Genomic DNA, 22767 nt, shown 5'->3' on the forward strand with positions numbered 1-22767 from the left:
TTTTACAATCGGCTACCGACATACATACCGTCCCTTTTGCAGTATATCAGTGACTAAACTCCTTGTTATGCCAATAATCAGGTCAGATCTAGCTACATTCACATATAAGACTATGGCAATATGTATCTGTTTGTACCTATTAAATGTTTATTACATCTAACAGTTACCTTAGCTTGGGGCATATCATATAATATTTGGTTTGGTCAAAGTCCGTAACATGAAAGATCGGAGTGATGATAGTGTTATCACAATCAAAGAATTTCAAAATACGACAATAATTGTGATTTGACTTTTAGTTACCTATTAAATAATATTTTACTAACAGCAGATATAAAGTACAGTGACCTTAAGATGCATGTGACCTACCTCTATAATATTATAAATACGCATACACCCCAGTCCTTTGCTGACTGTACATGGTAAAAATTGAGAAGGTACATACATTATTTATCTCGGTAAAAATTAAGAAGAGTTTTCTAAATATTGTTATGTATAGCAAGTTTTAGGTAAGACTAAAGGAAATATATCCAAAGATTTTCATTTAGTAGATGAAAGTCGAGGTGTGAAAGTTCTTACAACATTCATGTGAGGAGACGACAGGTCTGTTGGTACGGTTCCTGTCATTCAACTCTCGCCAGCGATACCCTCGGGTCGCTGGAGCGATAGCAGGCCGGAGCAGGGTGGCGGGAGGCTCTCGGAACTGGTCGCACGCGCGGGGCAGAGTCGCGCCGGCCGCCAGTCGCGGCACCGGCCATGGTCTGCCACTCAGTGCACGGGCCGCCTCGCCGCCGCAAGCCTGTGTGGCCCTCTGTGCGACCCATCCCGCTGACCTCACGTATCCCTACGCACGAACGAACGCTATAACAAAACTTTTTGAGAATAAAACTCGCAACTTTCGATTTAATATCCGACACGTGACACACGTCTGTTTACATTTTATGTGATATTTTATGGTATTACTTAACTGCATCTTCAATAGTGTTTCGCGAGTGAAGTTAATATACTGAACGGTACTGGAAAACCACGACCTGAATTTAAAGGTAAAGTCATTTTTCATTATACACCTTGCACTTAAGCTTATTTGTGTTTATGCATGCTTTTAATTGGGCACTTAGCGTAGCCTCTTGAAGTGAGGAAAAGTTTATGAAATAAATATTTATTTTAGTTAGTTGAAGGGTACGCATGTTTAGAAAGTTAGTTAACTTCAGAAATAGTTACATTTTCTCTATAAGTAACAACACACTCGACAAGGCCTAGCCCCTATACCTATGTGTTTGGCTGCTACAGGACAAAATGTCAAAGTAAAGCCCACTTTAATCTTATTTTATACCTCGCACGTGCTTGTATGATAACTCGTAATGTTGTGAGTAGTTGTTTATTTGCTTACTGTTATGAAACCAATCAAGTTTTTTATAGTCGCGGTACTCATACTCAACTCCGACCTCCCCTTAACAGCGTCCTCGAAGAAGGAAAGCATGTAGGTAGTACATTTGTTGATAATATGGTATTTTAAGGAAAGCGCAGGTCACCGCGTGTACCACGTGAGGCTAACTGTTGTTTAGTTTACCATGTAATTCTCAACGACATTCGCGGGATTCCTAACCAGGTACGTACGAGTACGTATACGTACGAGTAAGTAGTTAAGCACACGGCCATATGACCACAGACTTAAATAATGCGTCTATTATTGTTTGTAGCATACCAGCGGCAATAATAAAAAACTGAAAAAAAAACTAGTTTCTTAAAAATACCTCTTATAGGCATAGTATAGTAGTCCTGAAATAGTTATTAACGTTTCGACTTTACCCATTAGTCTTAATCTCATATTTTTCATGTAGGTATTAACTTTTAAACATTAACAACGACTGACAACCGAAATCCAATATACTTACATAATAAAATAGAGCTCATAATATCTCTTCCCTAAGTTAGATTTGTAATTTCTATAAGTACTTAGTTGTATTTATGCTAAGCACCCGAATAATTATCGGACAATTTTTAAGCCAAGCCTACTTATAAAATAAATCTTAGGTACTTATAAAAATTCGACAGCCAAATAAAAATCGTCCCCAATACCGTCTCTAACGTACTTTTACTTTGTCAGTTATGCCTTAGTTCCCAGATAATTACATACATAACTTAGTCATAAATGATTTCCTGAGGGTTCCAAACCCGTGAAAAATTACACTTTTCCAAGGGAGAACTTTTTAAAGAGGGGCACAAAACCAATCAACAATGTTACCTATGGCGTTATTCTTGTACTGTAGTCTATGAAAACCTAATTGACAGACTCACAATGCACATTCACGAACATTATAATATTGTAGTATTGTTATATTACAGCCGTTAAAATATAATACGAACAGTTAAATAATTTAAACTTTTAAGAAAGGTAATGTTTGCCTAATGAAGTTAATATTTCTGCATCGTAATAAATATACCTAACAGTGGTTGCTTCACCGTAGTACTGGACAGTACTTAATCAAACATACTTAAGTGCGTAACAGTAATAAAAACTACGGATTGCGTTGCGGTAATCGAGGGGATACGAGTTCATTTAATAGCCGTGTTTAAGAGTTGTAACCATATTCTGGTTCTTGCATCTACGCAACAGATTTTTTTCTATCCCAATTGGTATCTACTGACATATCTATAGACTCGTATACATTTTAGCCCAACGACTTCTAGCTAAATGAGACCTGAGACATAAAAGCCTATCGGGAGGCAATGCCTACCTGGTAGGGGTCACAGTTTTTGACAAGATAAAACTATACTATAAGTTGTAATTGCATTTCCCATTAATGCAACTCCACTAAATTAATCAACTACACGGTAATTAAATAAACTTAGATATGTAGCAAAAATAAATGAATATAAGCAAATTGATTATTTATTTTAAATATAAGCTAAAATGCCTATAGATACTTTTTCAGAAATATATTTTATGACAACTGACACTACCAACATATTTGACTGTACAACATTTTTTGTAACGAAAGCGTAGCGCAGTCGTAGCACTATCGTAGCAATTAGTATTAACTATTAGAATTAAAATTACAATTCATATAAATAACATGTAAATGTATATACATATTTCCATTTACTTAATTTTAGCAATAAAGGTCAATCATATTTTTCGTCTGTAACTTATAAACTTTGTAGCCATATCGTAGGTAAAAATATAAATATATTCAAATTGTACTACTACTTAATCAATGTATACCATATGTGGTTATCGTTTTGTCAATAGTAACACATGAATGGTTTATGTAAACTTGTCACGACTAGACCCCGTGACGTAAGCGTGTGTTTCACAGATTTCAGCGAAATGGGTATGACTCAGCCCTTCCTTCGCTTACTCACGATTTTTTTTTATCTATTTCTGTCTGTAATAGTTACAGTAGGTTTAGGTACCTATCAGCGAGTTAGGATATTTTAACTCCTGCCATTTTAGGAGCCTAACTCGCTGGATATTCAGATATGCGGTGGATATGTCAAAGCCGTCACAGTCATAAAGAACCTAGGTAACGCCTGACCAGTAATATAGTAAACACCCCTATAATGGAACAGGCACCAGTAATGGGATGGTATAGACAAATCCTGTAAAACAAGTATTTACCATCAGTTTTTAATCACTGGCAACATTTTACATAAACAAAAGCCAAAGCGCTACTTAAGTTTATTTTTTCATTGACATTCCATAGCAAAAAAACTACAGTTTTAAATTGGTTAATAATATTGAAACCAATTGCAGTAGCTTTCATTAAATACATAGAAAACATAAAGGACGAATTGGATATTCAACTTTTAAAGCGTAAAGCGGTAGAAATTTTACAGGTGTCGGTGAAATATCAAAAATACTCCAATATTTATGTTAAATGTCCCATAATTGGTGCCGTTAACATATATGATCATAGTCAAGAGGGCGCTGTTATTCTCATTTATAGTGTCAGTTCAGTATAGTTGAAAAATCTAGTTTCAATGAAATGGGGCATGAAATTACTTTATTTTGGTGGTTGTATGGTGATATTAAATTATTCGTTTAATATATAGTAAAACTTGTGCGGCCAGTGTGAATCAGCAGTTTTACAGATCATAGCTGGATAAAATTAATTGCACTTCTCTCGATTAATATTGTAACATTTTATTGCATTGATAAAATCTTAATAACTAAAACTTTTTTTTTTTAAACGATAAAATAAAATATTATCCCCTTTTAGATGAAGTCGGTGCCAAGCCAATTCTTAAAAGCATCAACACAGTCTCGAACTAAATGCCAACCCTGATGCGGTTCGATAAGAAAGGAAGATAGTTGTCAATTTATTGTTTGGTGGTATTATCGTCCGGTATTGTAACTATTTAGCTAGGCACCGACTTCATGCATATCAGTTGCTAGTGCATATTAAAGGGATAATATTTTATTTTTTAGTTTCCATTTTTAATTTAAACTACTTCATTCCTGTCTGGCCAAAGACTAAAAAGTATCGCGCTTCGGATAAGTTTCAAGTTTTCAACAAATATCTTTATTTACAATAACAATATACAAAATGGATATATACAGATGATTACTATAACTAGCTTATATCCAAAATAGGCCCTTGAGGCACTGTACCAAGGATGCTGGCGGCATTTCCTCGTTGTGTGGCAATACTGATACGTTGTGCGAGGAAGCCGCCAACTCTTCGGTCGCCAGTTACATCAACCAGACGTTTCGCGATTTCTCCAAAAAACTTGTGCGCCCCGAGAGTTTCAACGCCAAATGGTACAAAATGGTACTCTCTACCGAGGCTTAAGGTCTTAGTTTTAAGGTCTGCTGGACACCATAAAAATTTAACATCAACAGAACTGGACCCTAATTTCTTTTCACTTACGTGTTTAACAAACTGAACGAAGAAGACTCATCGCCGCACGTAAGGTGTTATTACACGTAGGTGATGCGGTCTTTAAATCCTAAATTTCAAGCTAGGGCTGTAATGTAAGCTCTAAATTAGGCAGACGTGTTATTTTTTTCCCCTTTATTTTCCTAATACGAGTAAGTGTGATAAAAACATTGTGTGTGCCAGAATTACGTGCCCGGTCGGTAGAAGAATTACGATATCGTGTTAATTAAGCCCTCGCCTTCGGCTTCAGGCTTCAATTTATATTAGTCCGTAATTTATTATTTACCGCCCTTAATACACAATGAACTATTTCCAAATCGGTTCAGAAATAAGAGAGTCCTGAGGTGTATACAAAAAAAAAGTCGAGTTGATAATCTCCTCCTTTTTTGAAGTCGGTTAAATTGTTTTATTTTAGAACGTACTGAGATTGACAAAAAAACTGATAAATTACTACTACGTAATCTTTACCAGATACTTTTTTCATTTCTTTCAGCATCTTACAGCAGAAGGAAGAATATCGGCTAATTATGATGATGATCAATAAATAAGAACTCTTGGTGATTTGAATTAAGCAAAGACGGAACATGGTTAAAAGGCAAATTAAGCATTCAACAATCAGGGATCGGAACCGGTTTTTTGGAAAAACTTTGAAATAAACATATATTTCGGTTTATTTTATACTCCAAATATAGGACTCGGTTGTGTTTTTAGATAACGACTTCGTACTATGAGATTGCCCAATTAGAAATGAAATAATTAACAAAGAACGAAAAAATACCGTTTTCGTTCCCATACAAAAAATACCGGTTTCCGATCCCTGTCAACAATAATTGTATATGTTACTTTATATTCCAATTAGTTCCACAAATCACAATAACCTTTAAGGCAAGGTATAAACACTAGAGAGCGGAGTTCACAGAAAGTGGAAACATTTCCCACGAGGCCACGGCCAGTGACTCCAGCGAGACCTAACCAGCGACTAATTAGAGACCTATACCGTGTTAAAAGTTTGATTCACTATTCAATCGAATGTGGCCTTTATTTAACCCACCTAAGGTCTGCCACAAACTTTGGTCTTAAGAGCTTATGGCTACGGTGCCGTCGCCTGCACAATTATTACCTGAGGAGATTATATTTACGGCCCTTTTGTTTTAGGAGTACCTCAATAATAACAATAGAATAAAATAATTCTCGGGTGATCGGTTTTACTATTCATATTTATAAAATGTGGCTTCGAGGATATATTGTTTTGCATAATATGTACATATATAAGGTATTATTTATATATCATACTTAGCAAATAATACTTTCTTCATTATTGAAATAAATTCCAATTTTTATCGTGTTTTGAACAAACATGAATCTGTTCAAAAATCAGAAAAATTAAATGCTTTTTCTTTTTACGTGTATAAGTGGTCATAAATATCTGAATGCGCTTCTTTTATCAAGGCACTAGAGTGCGTGTTCAGATATTTTTAAATACCTCTATATCTCATGGCAATTGTACCAATAATATAACCTATCTAGTTCTAACGAGCGAGGGAAAATTACAGCATCTGTTTCCAAGAAGTGTTTTCTCGTTTATGATAAGTTGATTTCAGTCGAATAAACTGAATACGTCACTACTCCTACGATTTTACAAAGAAACAGATTCCAAATTGTGTTTTTAACGGAAGTGTCAGTAAATCGCATGCAACACATATTTGTATTACTGAGTACATACTTAATGGTAGGTGGTTGGAGTATTACGCAACATTACGTATGTACATAATTTTGATAGTATTTGAGAATTAGTACTTTTTTCAGAAATTAAGGTAAAATAAATCGAGCGACATATTTTTAAGTCAATAAGAGATAATTTTACTAACAAACCTACCGCCGCTGTTGCCCGCACCGAGAAATCGGTCGCGGCGAGCTGCAACCCGCAGTCTGCGTTGGCCCGCCAACGTGTGCTCCCGTTGAAGATCCTCGATATGGTGCGAAATATGTCGTGTAATCTTCTATTTAAAATACTCGAGTGACTAGTGTTGCGCCGTAGTAAGTTACCGTTACCACTTAACAGTAATTTCCCATTTGAGAAATTTACTAGTAAATTTCCATGTTTCCCTACGTTACTAAACACTGTTAAATACAATATCTGTTAAGGCATGTTCGTGCTTTTGTTTTGGGATTTATTTTATTTGATTCGAATATAAATAGTTATTTTATATTTACCTCGGTTGTTGTTAAGTTCTTAATTCTATTAAGATAATTTTGAGTAAATATATTATGATAATACTAGTGGCTCTGTGAGTTCTGGACCTCACGATATGTTTCATAATTCTTGAAAAATGTCAAAATAAAAAGTAATTATTTCGTTGAGTCATTATCATAGAGAACTCATAGTGGTCTTAAGTGCCATAGACACTACTGGAACTTGAGTGTGACCAGGCAAGGAGTAAATTTACTAGTAACATTGTGAAATTTACCAGTAAATATGGAAAATTTCCCAGTAATTTTGAAATTTTTTAAATTAGAAAACCAATGTTATTTTGTATCATTTCATATGATGCAATAGGGTATATGAAATGATACAAAATAACATTCAGTTTTCGTTATTTCGTTATTCATTCAGTTTTCGATGAAAGTCAGATCAAATGACAGTCGCTTTCGTAAAAACGAATGCCTGCACCAATGGGATAAGGTACACAAAGTGGGCCCAGGCTCCTTTACAACGGAGAAAACGCGAAGATGAGGAGACAAATGTATAATTATTGGGTCTCTCAATTAACTTAGCTCATATGAGTAGGCACATGATAATGTAAAAAGGATGTAAATTACGCGATGTTATGATCTGTCATTTGACTCAGTTGATAGCCACGATCAATTTCACAATTTGCGAAAAAAACACTATCTAACAAATTTAAAATGATTCTATATAGACAAAATTTTAACAAGCAGAAACGTTTGCGATCGATGCTATTAAGCTTAGAATAATTTTTAAATCGGAAAAATTTGTGCCTTGGGTGAGACTTGGACTATCCAGAGGCTGTGAGTTCAAGGCAGTAATTTATCCATTTTTATAAAAAGATTATCAGCCAGTGAACTCACACAAAGACATAATTGTGAAAGTAACAGTGCATATTCGTATTTGCTTATCAATGGATGCGTCACAAGAAAGGCATCCTTAGAAAGATGACGTATTATCTCATAATCTATGCAATTATTTGAAGAATTCGAATAGTATCGAAGCTCACACCGATTCCTTTTGATATCTTAATTGCTCTCTGATACCGTCGCATACCAAGATTACCAGTCCATTGATGACTTACAGACAGACGGTCCTTATTCGAATAGTATTGAGGCAGGCATCGCACGACAGACAATCATTTACGAGAACATAAGTGAAACCGAAATTGAACATTAGCGGAAAAACAAACAAATAGGTGAGCACTTAATTAATTAACTAATTAGTTTATATGTGAAACCGGTGTAAATTATAATAACGGCTCGATCAGTTTATATAAATACCCGCATAAATTAATCGGTTTGTTATTGTGAACACTATTAACCTGGTTATTTTATTAATCTAGTAGGTGCGAAATAATATTTGCAAAGTATATTTTGCGTTCAATATACGATCTGAAATATAAATTAGTAGCATTCGTACTCCGTAGTCCGTACGGGTCAAACACATTTTAGAATAAGGTCAGTTCTGTAGACAATACAATCAAAGTACCCACTCTGGTACATAGATATCCCGTTTTTAGGGTTCCGTAGCCAAATGGCATAAAACGGAACCCTTATAGTTTCGCCATGTCCGTCTGTCTGTCTGTCTGTCTGTCTGTCTGTCTGTCTGTCTGTCTGTCTGTCTGTCCGAGGCTTTGCTCCGTGGGCGTTAGTGCTAGAAAGCTGAAATTTGGCATGGATATATAAATCAATAAAGCCGAGAAAGTCGTACAATAAAATCTAAAAATTTTTTTTTTTTTAGGGTACCTCCCCTACACGTAAAGTGGGGGTGAACTTTTTTTTTCGCTTCAACCCTAGAGTGTGGGGTATCGTTGGAAAGGTCTTTCAAAACTAATAGGGGTTTTCAAGAAACATTTTTTGATAAAGTGAATATATTCGGAGATAATCGCTCCGAAAGAAAAAAAAAAATGTGTCCCCCCCCCTCTAACTTTTGAACCATAGGTCCAAAAAATATGAAAAAAATCGTGGAAGTAGAGCTTAAGAAAGACATTAAATGAAAACTATAGCGGACATGATCAGTTTAGCTGTTTTTGAGTTATCGCAAAAAGTTTTCCCTTCATAGTAAAAAGACTTATTTTAATTAGGTACTGATTATGCAAATTTGCCTATTTGTTTAACTCAGGTGAAAGGTACCGTTTCATCCCTTGGTTAACAATTTACTATACTTTAAGCTCCAGTTTAGCTTATTATGACGGAAGAGTAACTACGGAACCCTACACTGAGCGTGGCCCGACATGCTCTTGGCCGGTTTTTTTATTATTTGGGTCTCAAGTACTAAGAAAATGTATTCCGCCTGTAAAAGTGCCGCGTAATAATTAAGTTTGGATTCCCTTAAATTTGCGATGTCTACAGGAAAGAAGTTTCCTAAAAAATGTGTAGGTATGACCCGTACGGGTCTGCGGGAATAGTGGGTTAGGTAGCTAGTTTAATTATTATTTATGTAATAGAAACTTGTTATTGCCATGATCAATCCGGTTTTTAACATTCGGAAGATCTGATAATTCACAAAATTATATGTCGAAGTGTAGGTCCCGCTTTGTCCCTTACTATAAGGACGAGATTTGTTTGTATCTGTATATGAACAACCTGTCAAAGCGTCCTTATGGCAAGTTACAAAGTGGGACTTTTTGCTTGGAACCGACACATGTTATCAATAGTTTGTTTTTGTAAATATTAATTGAGTATACAATATCGCATTGTACCGTGAAATCGTTCAATGTTAATATGGGGGATACCCGTTGAATATCTAATCAAGGGCAAGATCGGACTGTGCAAATGAAGTTTGTCAAAATGCCTTTGTGGCAAATGGATGGTTATACTTTTTCTTTACAGTTAGGATAACTTTATAATATACTCTAATACATTTTCGTTTGAGTGTATGCAAAAAATAATACGGTCGTTGGAAATGGCGAAATCCTAATTAATAAAAAACGTTTCACACCAGCAATTAAAATGAAGCAGTGAAATAGTTATCAAATTAAAATTAAATCAAATTAATTATTTATCGCATTATACCTACATACCTACGGCCACATAAAGCTTATATACCTATCATGAGAGATGTAGGTATTTGTTTCATATATCACCGTATCTCGGGCGGTTGCCAACGACTACCATGATACAATTTGGCCCCAGTGACGTTCCGAACAAGTGAAGATTATTTGCAAATGTTCCCGGCCAATATTTTACTTGAAATTAACCGATGCGTACACACCAGCAACAATCAATCAATGCTGTGTGGTCAATGACCGAACGACAGTGGGTCGTTCATAATGCACATTTGGGCCGTTCTAAAGAAACCCCCTACTTTTTAGATCTGAGAAGAAATCTCAATGTTATTTATAAGTATTTTTATTTTCATTGGGCTCATGAAATATGAGAGCGAACGAGAGAGAACTACAAAGATAAAATTCATTTAAGGTAGGTAAACGTCCTAATGTTTCAATACCGAATGTCAACATTTAAATATATAAAAATAAATAAATAAATATTATAGGGACATTCTTACATAAATTGACTAAGTCCCACGGTAAGCCAAAAAGGCTTGTGCTGTGGGTACTAAGATAACGATATATATATAATATACAAATACTTAAATACATAGAAAACGTCCATGACTCAGGAACAAATATCTGTGCTCATCACACAAACAAATGCCCTTACCGGGACTCTGAGTAAAAGAGTGAGTGAGTGGTCCGGTAGTCTGGGAGTTGGCACTCTGTTAGTCACGTTTGCTAGGGAATGAGATTAAAGGTGTCAACTGTTTGAACTTTATCAAGTATGTAGGTACAGTTAAAAGATTTAAATTGTTACCCATTTTATACCTTGTAACAGTGACAAACAACATGAAAGTCGCTAGAGACCTCATACTATTGTCACTGAGACAAGGTGCGAAATGGGTCAATTAATCTATTCACTATACCTACTGGGAAATTTGCGTTACTATTTATTTTTTCTTACTATTTTCAATCATGCAATTTGTTAAATATATTTCTGAGACATTTATATGTTAATTTAAATCATACTTTAAATCAACGTGTTTCCTTTTTCCGCTTCAATTTGATATTATGAATAGGAAGTAAACAACCTCATTAAATTAATTTATATATAGTTCACTGTTGTATAAGCCTTCTTCAATCATTTGATGTAGGTATGTAAGTACATATCTTGTTACTGTGCCATGTTGGTATGCATTAATTTTTTATGAGGAACTTAAGGATGACTCACGCTACACAGTGCCAGGGCCGGGCCGGGGCGGACCGGAGCGAGCCGTCACACGGACTTTCAGGAGCGCCACCGTCGCCGGACCGTTCCGGGGCCGGGGCGACCGGGCCATCATCTCTATATTATAGTATCTCTATGCGTTGACACTATCGTTGAGTCTCCGAGCGCGAGACAGGCCGGGCCGGGCTGTCCGAGCTCACAGAGCCGTCCAAGCAACGGACTGTTCATGACAAATGTCACAAATGTCAATCATATTGAAAAAAATGGTTCGATGGGAAGCAAGTCGATATAGAAATAAATAATAAAATCAAAATATTGGCCCTGGCTGCCATAATAGCTGATGAAGAGAATACTGCATACTCTGGGCAATTGTGCATTTGGACATTTCGCGGACACTTTCGGAAAAAGGAGAATTACACAACATTATGTGAAGAGCTTTATTTCCACATGACCCGAGACTCTTTCGAAGCCACCGTGTTCTCTGCTTAAGGTAATGGAAATACAATGCGTGTATTATATTGTCTCAAATAATCATGTGCCGAAGCATATTAAACTATTAAAAGGAAAAGGGATGACCGGTTCTCCATACAAACATAGTCCCCATTTTCCTCTCTGGATATTGATATTCCCTTCGTTCTACATCCAATTTTGTAATAGTATAATTACAGTATAGTAACATTACGATACAAGTGCGAAAAATAGGAAATTCGATACAAGTGGCGATAAATTAAAACACGACCGAAGGGAGTGTTTTTAATCGACACGAGTTGCGAATTACTTATTCGCATATGTATCGTACAACGTTTTACAGTACATGGCTCTTTAAATGTTCGACACAGTAACGTAATATGCTAATTTTCGCACTAGTGCGGTAAAGTAGCAACATATGTACTGTAAAAATATTATCCGTAATGGGGACTACGTTTGTATGGAAAAGCGGTCTCGTTTTGAGGTAGGTAACTAGGCAGATTACTTAGAGATTGACTCATCACAAGCTGCCCTAAGTGCTTCTTAGCGAGTAGACAGGCCTATTGTTTTTCAGTATTATTTTCTTCTATTGAGGTGTGCATTTGTGTTGTATTGCAAAAATATATCCGTTGGGGTTCAGTGATACCCGATAGATATTAACCCTGAATCACAAATGATCATTTTGCTTAATGCCGCGTTTTTGCATTATTTTCTCCCATCAATCCTATCATAGACTTGTTCCGTTTCAGGAATGCATGAAAAACTTAAGTTTAAAAGAGAAGATATTTAAAATGGCTGTAGGAATACCACAACATTTTAAAGTATCGATATAAGATAATCATCTACAAACATTCAGCTACAGAGAAATACGCGTACACCACTAAGAATGTCGGTGGTGCGCTCTCAAAGTAAAAAAAAATAACTGTTAAGTTCGGTACACTAAGATAGAATTGTCTAACAAGTACAAAAAATAAACTACTTACTGGCTTACTTACTTCTTGCGAAAAAGGAATTTTTGATCTATAATACGAGTGGGTTAGGTAGTTGAAATTTACAGTGTGCACTTTATGGTTCCGTAGCCAAAATGGCAAAAACCCTTACGGTTTCGTCATGTCCATCTGTCTGTCTATCTGTCTGCCCGTATGTCACAGCTATTTTACTCAAAAACTATAAGATAACCAAAAGAGAAAAGTGGAAAGTAGGTATTTTTTATACTACGTTGGTGGCCCGCCTGATGGTAAGCTACTACTTAGTTTAGAAGTTCAAATGTATAAAAATATAATTTTTAGGCACGCCATACATGTAACTAAAAGTGAAAAGGTTATTCAAGTAAAAGAGTATTAAATATAAGATTTTTTTTTAAGTAAGTGAGATGGCAAAGGAGTCTTGCGTAGCCCGTCATGCTAGCCCGAAATGATATGAACGCTCTGACGTCGGGCTACAGCGGCGGCCTCATATTGAGAAAGTCGGGCGTAGCCCTTGTGCTATGCGTGCTCTAAGGCCGAGGGCCCCCTCATAACAAATGAATCGGGGGTAGCCTTACGTACCTAAGTAGCTTCCTCATACTAAAAAGTCGTGCAGAAGAAGATAACAATATAATTTTTTCAATATGTCAATTCCAGATTTCCTGTTTCTTAAATGTATAGTAACATGGCAGCAGTTTTCATCTTTAGGGTTCCGTACCCAAACGGGACCCTATTACTAAGACTCCGCTGTCCGTCCGTCCGTCCGTCCGTCCGTCCGTCCGTCTGTCACCAGGCTGTATCTCATGAACCGTGATAGACAGTTGAAATTTTCAAAGATGACGTATTTCTGTTGCCACTGTAACAACATAGTATTGTGTTCCTGCCGGTGAGTAAGGTTGCCAGAGCTCAACGAGGGGAAGGAGGGTTGTTAGGCTCGGCAACGCGCATATAATTCCTCTGGAGTTGCAGGCGTACATAGGCTATGGAGACTGCTTACCATCAGGTGGGCCGTATGCTTGTTTGCCACCAACGTAGTATATAAAAAAACAAATACTAAAAAGTACGGAATCACGTTGGGCGAGTCCGACTCGCCCTTGTCCGGTTTTTGTATTTATTCGTAAGCTTGCATTAATTGCCATGGCACTTTAGGCTTAGCTTGTAAGTACAGTCGAGGAAATTGATTCTTTAGCAGTTAACGTGTCACGTTACAATGGACAGCTCTTACCATAAGTATGTACAGCCAAATTTACTTGAACCGCAAGTTGCTAAAGAATCAATTTCCGCGACCGTACTAATAGGATATTCTTTGCTAATAGGTCTAATAAATAATATGTTGCGGACTCTTTTCTTAAACCTTTTTACTTGTATACTTTTTACGACATTTGACGCTGTCATGTTATTCAAATAGTAAAATAAATCTGACAAGAGAGAAAATAGTGATCTTATTTACAGAAAGATACTTAATTGTATGAAAAAATAAGCAAAAATAAGAATGAATGTTTTGTGAGTGTGAAACAATTTTATTTTCTTTGACAAATAGAGCACTGCATTGCATTAACGATTATTATTATTTTAATTTGTATGTCTTTCCCATCACGGAACAATGGTATTCCGGACCTTTGAGAAGCGTGCGCCGAGCCCTAACCTAACGTAGAGGCCCTTTTGACACGTTCATGAAATGTAAGATGTACACCGAGCTGATGCTGCCCTTGCCCATGTAGGACGCATGCAGAGGCAGGCCCGACAGGGTGTAAGGACTATTGAGAGTTGTTGGAATCTAAAATAAACTAGGTTATTGTGTGAAAGCGATGGGTTAAATACTGAGCTATGGGATAAAAAACCAGACGCCTGCCTAATAAAACGGTATACAATTTTATTTCCGGCAGACGACACAAAAAGCGACATCTGGGATGGCTCAAGAGTAACACTGGTGTGAGCGGCTCAGGGGTATCGAGAGGCGTGCACCGCTTTCAACCCAGTGGCTGTAACAGCCACTGTGCCAACTCGCGTCTTGCACTTCCACCCTTGGAACTTATAGCTCTAACGACTCCACTCTGGCCGGCCGGCCAAGGCAACCCAGAAGCAGATAATCCTGTCCCACCCACCCTCCTTCGAATGACAGAACTCCCTAGGAACACTCGGGTACGTGAGATCGTTACTCCCCAACTGCATGCCACAAGCTGCCCGAAGTTGACTGATTGCACTGGTAAAATCAGCGGGCCATAGATTATTAGTTTGCAGTTCCTAAAAGCCATTGCTGAAAGGATGTGTAGCTGTCATATACAAAAACAATGGGTAGACAGTCTCAAAGGGTATGTCTTATGATAAATAGTTTCATGCCGCAGTAAAATAATGTGATTTGTAGTATTTAGTTTTAAAATATATTTTTATAAAGTGTATGCTAATTTTAAGGTATTTATCTATGGGCCGCTAGTTGCCTGAAATAAATTATGAGAGATAGACGGATAGATGGGGTGTTCTAAGAGAAAGTCCCTTTGAAAATGCTTTTGTCTTGTATGGCAGCTTCCTCAATCAACTGCGTAAAGCTCGAGAAAATACTGCCAAAAGGCTAGGCTAGATAATAAGTTTTTATAAAAGAAACATGTCTTTATAGGACCCATAACATTGAAGCAATACAAAAGTTAGAAATGAGAGTCAAATCTGACAATCGTTATCTACGCACGAAACGCCCCTTATTAAATGATACTTGATCGTGACGTCATGATTAAGTTTAATGCGTTTTGTTTGCATTGCATTTACAAAAAGAGGAGCTTTCGAGTTTCGAGGATTATGTTTTGAAAATACGTGTATATTACGTAGGTTTGTTTGTATTGATTTTTTGATTCTAGAAATAATAGTTGTATAACCTTAATATGTATGTAGGTAAGTACTAAGTACATAAAAGGTACCGAAATAGGTCAGAAGAGCAGTAAATTCAATATTACTATACAGTATATCCAAAAAGAGCGCTATGATAAGTAAAAGTTCCTTTTTAGGGTTCAGTACCCAAAGGGTAAAACGGGAGCCTATTACTAAGACTCCGCTGTCAGTACGTCTATCCGTCTGTCACCAGGCTGTATCTCGTAAACGGTGATAGTTAGTTGATATTTTCACAGACGATGTATTACTGTTGCCGCAATAACAACAAATACTAAAAACTACGGTACCCTAGATGGGCGAGTCCGGCTCGCATTTTGTCCGGTATTATTTAAATATAGGAGGCAAATGAGGAAAGCCCATGAACAGAGGTCGTACCTATCATAGGATAAGTAGATATATATGTACAAAGAAACAGCGGTATGTTAAGTAGATTTTTTTATATAGTAGGCAAACGGGCAGAGCCCATGAACAGAGGTCATACTCTTATCATAGAATTGGTAGATATGTACAAAGAAACAGCGCTATGTTAAGTAGAATCGTTTTTTTTTTTAAGTAGGAGCTAAACGAGCAGAACTCATGAACAGAGTTCGTATCATAAGATTTGTAGATATGTACATAGAAATGGCGCTATGTTAAGTAGAAGTATTTTTTTAAATATAGGAGGCAAATGAGCAGAGCCCATGAACAGAGGTTGTATCATAGGGTAAGTAGATATGTACAAAGAAATGGCACTATGTTAAGTAGAATATTTTTTTTTAATATATGAGGCAAACGAGCAGTGCCCACGAACAGAGCTCGTATCAGAAGATTTATAGAGATGTACAAAGGAATGGCGTTATGTTAAGTAGAAGTATTTTTTTAAATATAGGAGGCAAACGAGCAGAACCCATGAACAGAGCTCATATCATAAGATTTGTAGAGATGTACAAAGGAATGGCGTTATGTTAAGTAGAAGTATTTTTTTAAATACAGGAGGCAAACGAGCAGAGCCCATGAACAGAGGTCGTATCATAAGATTTGTAGATATGTACATAGAAATGGCGCTATGTTAAGTAGAAGTATTTTTTTAAATATAGGAGGCAAATGAGCAGAGCCCATGAACAGAGGTTGTATCATAGGATAAGTAGATATGTACAAAGAAATGGCACTATGTTAAGCAGATTTGTTTTTTAATATAGGAGGCAAACGAGCAGAGCCCACGAACAGAGCTCGTATCAGAAGATTTATAGAGATGTACAAAGGAATGGTGTTATGTTAAGTAGAAGTATTTTTTTTAATATAGGAGGCAAACGAGCAGAACCCATGAACAGAGCTCATATCATAAGATTTGTAGAGATGTACAAAGGAATGGCGTTATGTTAAGTAGAAGTATTTTTTTTAAATACAGGAGGCAAACGAGCAGAGCCCATGAACAGAGGTCGTATCATAAGATTTGTAGATATGTACATAGAAATGGCGCTATGTTAAGTAGAAGTATTTTTTAAAATATAGGAGGCAAATGAGCAGAGCCCATGAACAGAGGTTGTATCATAGGATAAGTAGATATGTACAAAGAAATGGCACTATGTTAAGTAGAATTTTTTTTTAATATAGGAGGCAAACGAGCAGAGCCCACGAACAGAGCTCGTATCAGAAGATTTATAGAGATGTACAAAGGAATGGCGTTATGTTAAGTAGAAGTATTTTTTTTAATATAGGAGGCAAACGAGCAGAACCCATGAACAGAGGTCGTACCTATCATAGGATAAGTAGATATATATGTACAAAGAAACAGCGGTATGTTAAGTAGATTTTTTTATATAGTAGGCAAACGGGCAGAGCCCATGAACAGAGGTCATACTCTTATCATAGAATTGGTAGATATGTACAAAGAAACAGCGCTATGTTAAGTAGAATCGTTTTTTTTTTTAAGTAGGAGCTAAACGAGCAGAACTCATGAACAGAGTTCGTATCATAAGATTTGTAGATATGTACATAGAAATGGCGCTATGTTAAGTAGAAGTATTTTTTTAAATATAGGAGGCAAATGAGCAGAGCCCATGAACAGAGGTTGTATCATAGGGTAAGTAGATATGTACAAAGAAATGGCACTATGTTAAGTAGAATATTTTTTTTTAATATATGAGGCAAACGAGCAGTGCCCACGAACAGAGCTCGTATCAGAAGATTTATAGAGATGTACAAAGGAATGGCGTTATGTTAAGTAGAAGTATTTTTTTAAATATAGGAGGCAAACGAGCAGAACCCATGAACAGAGCTCATATCATAAGATTTGTAGAGATGTACAAAGGAATGGCGTTATGTTAAGTAGAAGTATTTTTTTAAATACAGGAGGCAAACGAGCAGAGCCCATGAACAGAGGTCGTATCATAAGATTTGTAGATATGTACATAGAAATGGCGCTATGTTAAGTAGAAGTATTTTTTTAAATATAGGAGGCAAATGAGCAGAGCCCATGAACAGAGGTTGTATCATAGGATAAGTAGATATGTACAAAGAAATGGCACTATGTTAAGCAGATTTGTTTTTTAATATAGGAGGCAAACGAGCAGAGCCCACGAACAGAGCTCGTATCAGAAGATTTATAGAGATGTACAAAGGAATGGTGTTATGTTAAGTAGAAGTATTTTTTTTAATATAGGAGGCAAACGAGCAGAACCCATGAACAGAGCTCATATCATAAGATTTGTAGAGATGTACAAAGGAATGGCGTTATGTTAAGTAGAAGTATTTTTTTTAAATACAGGAGGCAAACGAGCAGAGCCCATGAACAGAGGTCGTATCATAAGATTTGTAGATATGTACATAGAAATGGCGCTATGTTAAGTAGAAGTATTTTTTAAAATATAGGAGGCAAATGAGCAGAGCCCATGAACAGAGGTTGTATCATAGGATAAGTAGATATGTACAAAGAAATGGCACTATGTTAAGTAGAATTTTTTTTTAATATAGGAGGCAAACGAGCAGAGCCCACGAACAGAGCTCGTATCAGAAGATTTATAGAGATGTACAAAGGAATGGCGTTATGTTAAGTAGAAGTATTTTTTTTAATATAGGAGGCAAACGAGCAGAACCCATGAACAGAGCTCATATCATAAGATTTGTAGAGATGTACAAAGGAATGGCGTTATGTTAAGTAGAAGTATTTTTTTTTAATACAGGAGGCAAACGAGCAGAGCCCATGAACAGAGGTCGTATCATAAGATTTGTAGATATGTACATAGAAATGGCGCTATGTTAAGTAGAAGTATTTTTTAAATATAGGAGGCAAATGAGCAGAGCCCATGAACAGAGGTTGTATCATAGGATAAGTAGATATGTACAAAGAAATGGCACTATGTTAAGTAGATTTTTTTATTTTTTAATATAGGAGGCAAACGAGCAGAGCCCACGAACAGAGCTCGTATCAGAAGATTTATAGAGATGTACAAAGGAATGGCGTTATGTTAAGTAGAAGTATTTTTTTTAATATAGGAGGCAAACGAGCAGAACCCATGAACAGAGCTCATATCATAAGATTTGTAGAGATGTACAAAGGAATGGCGTTATGTTAAGTAGAAGTATTTTTTTTTAATACAGGAGGCAAACGAGCAGAGCCCATGAACAGAGGTCGTATCATAAGATTTGTAGATATGTACATAGAAATGGCGCTATGTTAAGTAGAAGTATTTTTTAAATATAGGAGGCAAATGAGCAGAGCCCATGAACAGAGGTTGTATCATAGGATAAGTAGATATGTACAAAGAAATGGCACTATGTTAAGTAGATTTTTTTATTTTTTAATATAGGAGGCAAACGAGCAGAGCCCACGAACAGAGCTCGTATCAGAAGATTTATAGAGATGTACAAAGGAATGGCGTTATGTTAAGTAGAAGTTTTTTTTTTAATATAGGAGGCAAACGAGCAGAACCCATGAACAGAGCTCATATCATAAGATTTGTAGAGATGTACAAAGGAATGGCGTTATGTTAAGTAGAAGTATTTTTTTAAATACAGGAGGCAAACGAGCAGAGCCCATGAACAGAGGTCGTATCTTAAGATTTGTAGATATGTACATAGAAATGGCGCTATATTAAGTAGAAGTATTTTTTAAATATAGGAGGCAAATGAGCAGAGCCCATGAACAGAGGTTGTATCATAGGATAAGTAGATATGTACAAAGAAATGGCACTATGTTAAGTAGATTTTTTTATTTTTTAATATAGGAGGCAAACGAGCAGAGCCCACGAACAGAGCTCGTATCAGAAGATTTATAGAGATGTACAAAGGAATGGCGTTATGTTAAGTAGAAGTATTTTTTTTTAATATAGGAGGCAAACGAGCAGAACCCATGAACAGAGGTCGTATCATAAGATTTGTAGAGATGTACAAAGGAATGTATGACTTATTATTCACCTCGTAAATGATTTGCAGGTGACTAAATAAACACCCTGTATATATTTGTTGTTGTATCAACAAATCGAGCATTTACATTAAAAAAGTGAGTGACATTTAATTAAGTGGAACTGCTGATGAAGACCAGACGGAACACCTCAACTACGCGTATTTCATGTTTGGCGATATCTTCTTCGTTACGATTGTTCTGCAAGTTATTTTTTAAGCTTCATTTTAGTCAAGATCTATTTCTGATAATGGACCCCAGGAATAATGGATGAAACTCTTCAAATATTTTACATATAGTATCTTTTTATATTTGCATTTAAACAGTGCTATTTGGTGAAACGTGTTCAAGAAGATTAGAATATAACTTCTCCTTGACAAGTATTTTACGAGTTAGGGCTTAGGTATATTATATGGGCTTACCTATGGGCTATTGTTTTTCATTCAATAGTTTACATATGTGAAAGAGAAAGTATAACAATATGCTTGTTAGACTAAAATAGCTTTAGTTTTGTTAATTTCAAAAACTTAGTAGGTGATAATTATAACATAGGTATAGAATCTTCAAAAATAAAACAGTAGATACAAAGCAGGTGTTATTGGCCCGTCTTTATATATAGAAAATCGATGGCATGATTCCTAGGAACAGATCTTCGTATGTGTTATAGTTTCAAACTTTCCCATACTGAACGATCTAAATAGGCCACCATGTATACCCTACGGAACATTTTATTTCGTTGGATGAATTTAGGGTGTAGGGTAATGGGAGGCATGTTTGAACTTACCAATGAATGTACCCAAATATCTCCAAAACGTATTGAACGAATTAGTTGCAGTTTTCAATAGTGTAAAATAATTGGTGTATTTATCGTATCTCCTGTTATAAATGTTTTAATTTTTTTAAAGGTTCAAGCTATAGGTATATACCCTAACAGTAAGCTACACAGATAACTGACCAGGCGGGCCTGCAAACAAGTTTCTTTGCAGGGGGATACAAGTGGAGAAACTACCCAATTATGAGCTACTTACTGAAAACTATCATTAATAGACAATTGTAAGGATATTTAACATTGCCAAAATAAGGTTAAAGGTGCCCTCTAGTAGTACTTAGTCGATTTTGTGATACAATGAATGGTATTATAAACATTTTTCTTTTTTCATATACTATGGACATTCCTCGATGGCACCAAGCTGCAACTGGAAAGCGATGATCACACGGCAAATAAAATCGTGAAGACTGTAGCAGCCACGTCTAAAAAGGATGAATGTATCCACATTCAATATTTTTTATTTATTTTTTGTTTGATATGTAAAAATGCACGTCAATAAGGTGGCAAACTATTATTAACAGAGACCGGAATTATTGTGGCATTCTTGAACTGTCATAGAGAGTTCTCATTTATCGACTTCGGGTACACATATATCGATACAACGTAGAACACAAAATATTAAAAAGTTATAAAGTTAATGGATATTTGACTGTAAAAGAAGTAACTACTTTTTTGCATTTCTTTTTACTTATTAAAAAATAGATCTATAGTTAGGGAGTACAAGTCCAGTAAGGGTTGCTAGATCGCATCTCTCCAGCAACTCTTACTGAGTTTCAACATAATTACTTATATTTTCAAGAAATGAGAGGGGTAAAAAATTATAACTAACCATATTATTCTCAAAATGTTGGATTGTTTTAAGCATGACATCAGTGGAATACATTTTGAGCGCTGGGATTCGGTGTTTAACCCTTTACCAGGCCCCGAAGAACCAGCGTGTCTTAATACGTACTTTATATGCTGTTGCAACCGTATTGAACGCCTTGTAAAAAATGTATTTATGAAAGTCGGAGATCTTCCTTTAAACCAGAAATAAAAATGTGGGTTACGGTTATCCCATCGCCTGTCTAAGTAATGAACTGTCATACTAGATTTTGTCTTATTATATTCTTGATCAGGCCAAGGGATATATTCCACCCACATCTTATATCGGTTATAATAGTCAAGGTTTAACTCCAAATCTCCTACGAAACATTATATCAATCACTACTTACGTGAGTTTTTATGACATGACAAGACAATTTACCGGGCCATGGGAAAAATAGCTCCCACACAGTTAAACTCTAATAAGGCCATGGGATAATGTCAACCCACATCCTAATTCTGGTCATACACAATAATGCATGAATATTTAGCAATGTTTACGATTACATTAGCTTTCAACACTCAAAATCTACAAAATATCAAAAAATTGTTCGACCTATGTACTTCTGTTTCATAGAAATTATGGAAAGTGTTCGAATTTCTCCGTAGTTTACTGAAATTAGCGTTCAAGTGAATTTAAACGGCTGCCGAAGATATATTACGCGATTTAGAAGCGTGTTCTGAATGAAGATCATAAAATAATATTTTCAGGGATTGACAAAATATTTTGTAGGTGGTTTGGAGTTAAAACCTGACTACGGTAACCGATATAAGATGTGGGTGGAATATATCCCTTGGCCTGGTAAAGGGTTAACACTCATAGTCGGTCTTTCGCATGTATTGCCGTTATTCTTTAAAAACGGATGGGAAAGTTACTTACATTTTATTCACAAGAAATGCAAAGTAATTTAATCATTCAAATTTTGAAATATCACCTAGGAATGTAAAATTAACGACGACGACGACTTGTGATGGTTTTGAAGTTTAAATATTTTTTGGCGTTGGTGTGGTAATTATACATTAATTCATAACGAGTTCAATTATTCA

The 22767-nt window shown here is 36.0% G+C and overlaps 1 protein-coding gene across 1 annotated transcript in view; it reads left to right on the forward strand.

Moving 5' to 3' along the window:
* Positions 1–500: 500 nt before the first annotated feature.
* Positions 501–22767, forward strand: part of LOC133521272 (BMP-binding endothelial regulator protein) — an 83743-nt gene continuing 61476 nt past the window's right edge. Inside the window, exon 1 of the mRNA XM_061856140.1 lies at positions 501–1040. The gene's annotated coding sequence lies outside the window, so the exon portion shown is untranslated. The remainder of the gene's footprint in view (positions 1041–22767) is intronic.

This window comes from Cydia pomonella, chromosome 9 (assembly GCF_033807575.1).
Source record: "Cydia pomonella isolate Wapato2018A chromosome 9, ilCydPomo1, whole genome shotgun sequence".
In the NCBI taxonomy this organism is placed as follows: domain Eukaryota; kingdom Metazoa; phylum Arthropoda; class Insecta; order Lepidoptera; family Tortricidae; genus Cydia; species Cydia pomonella.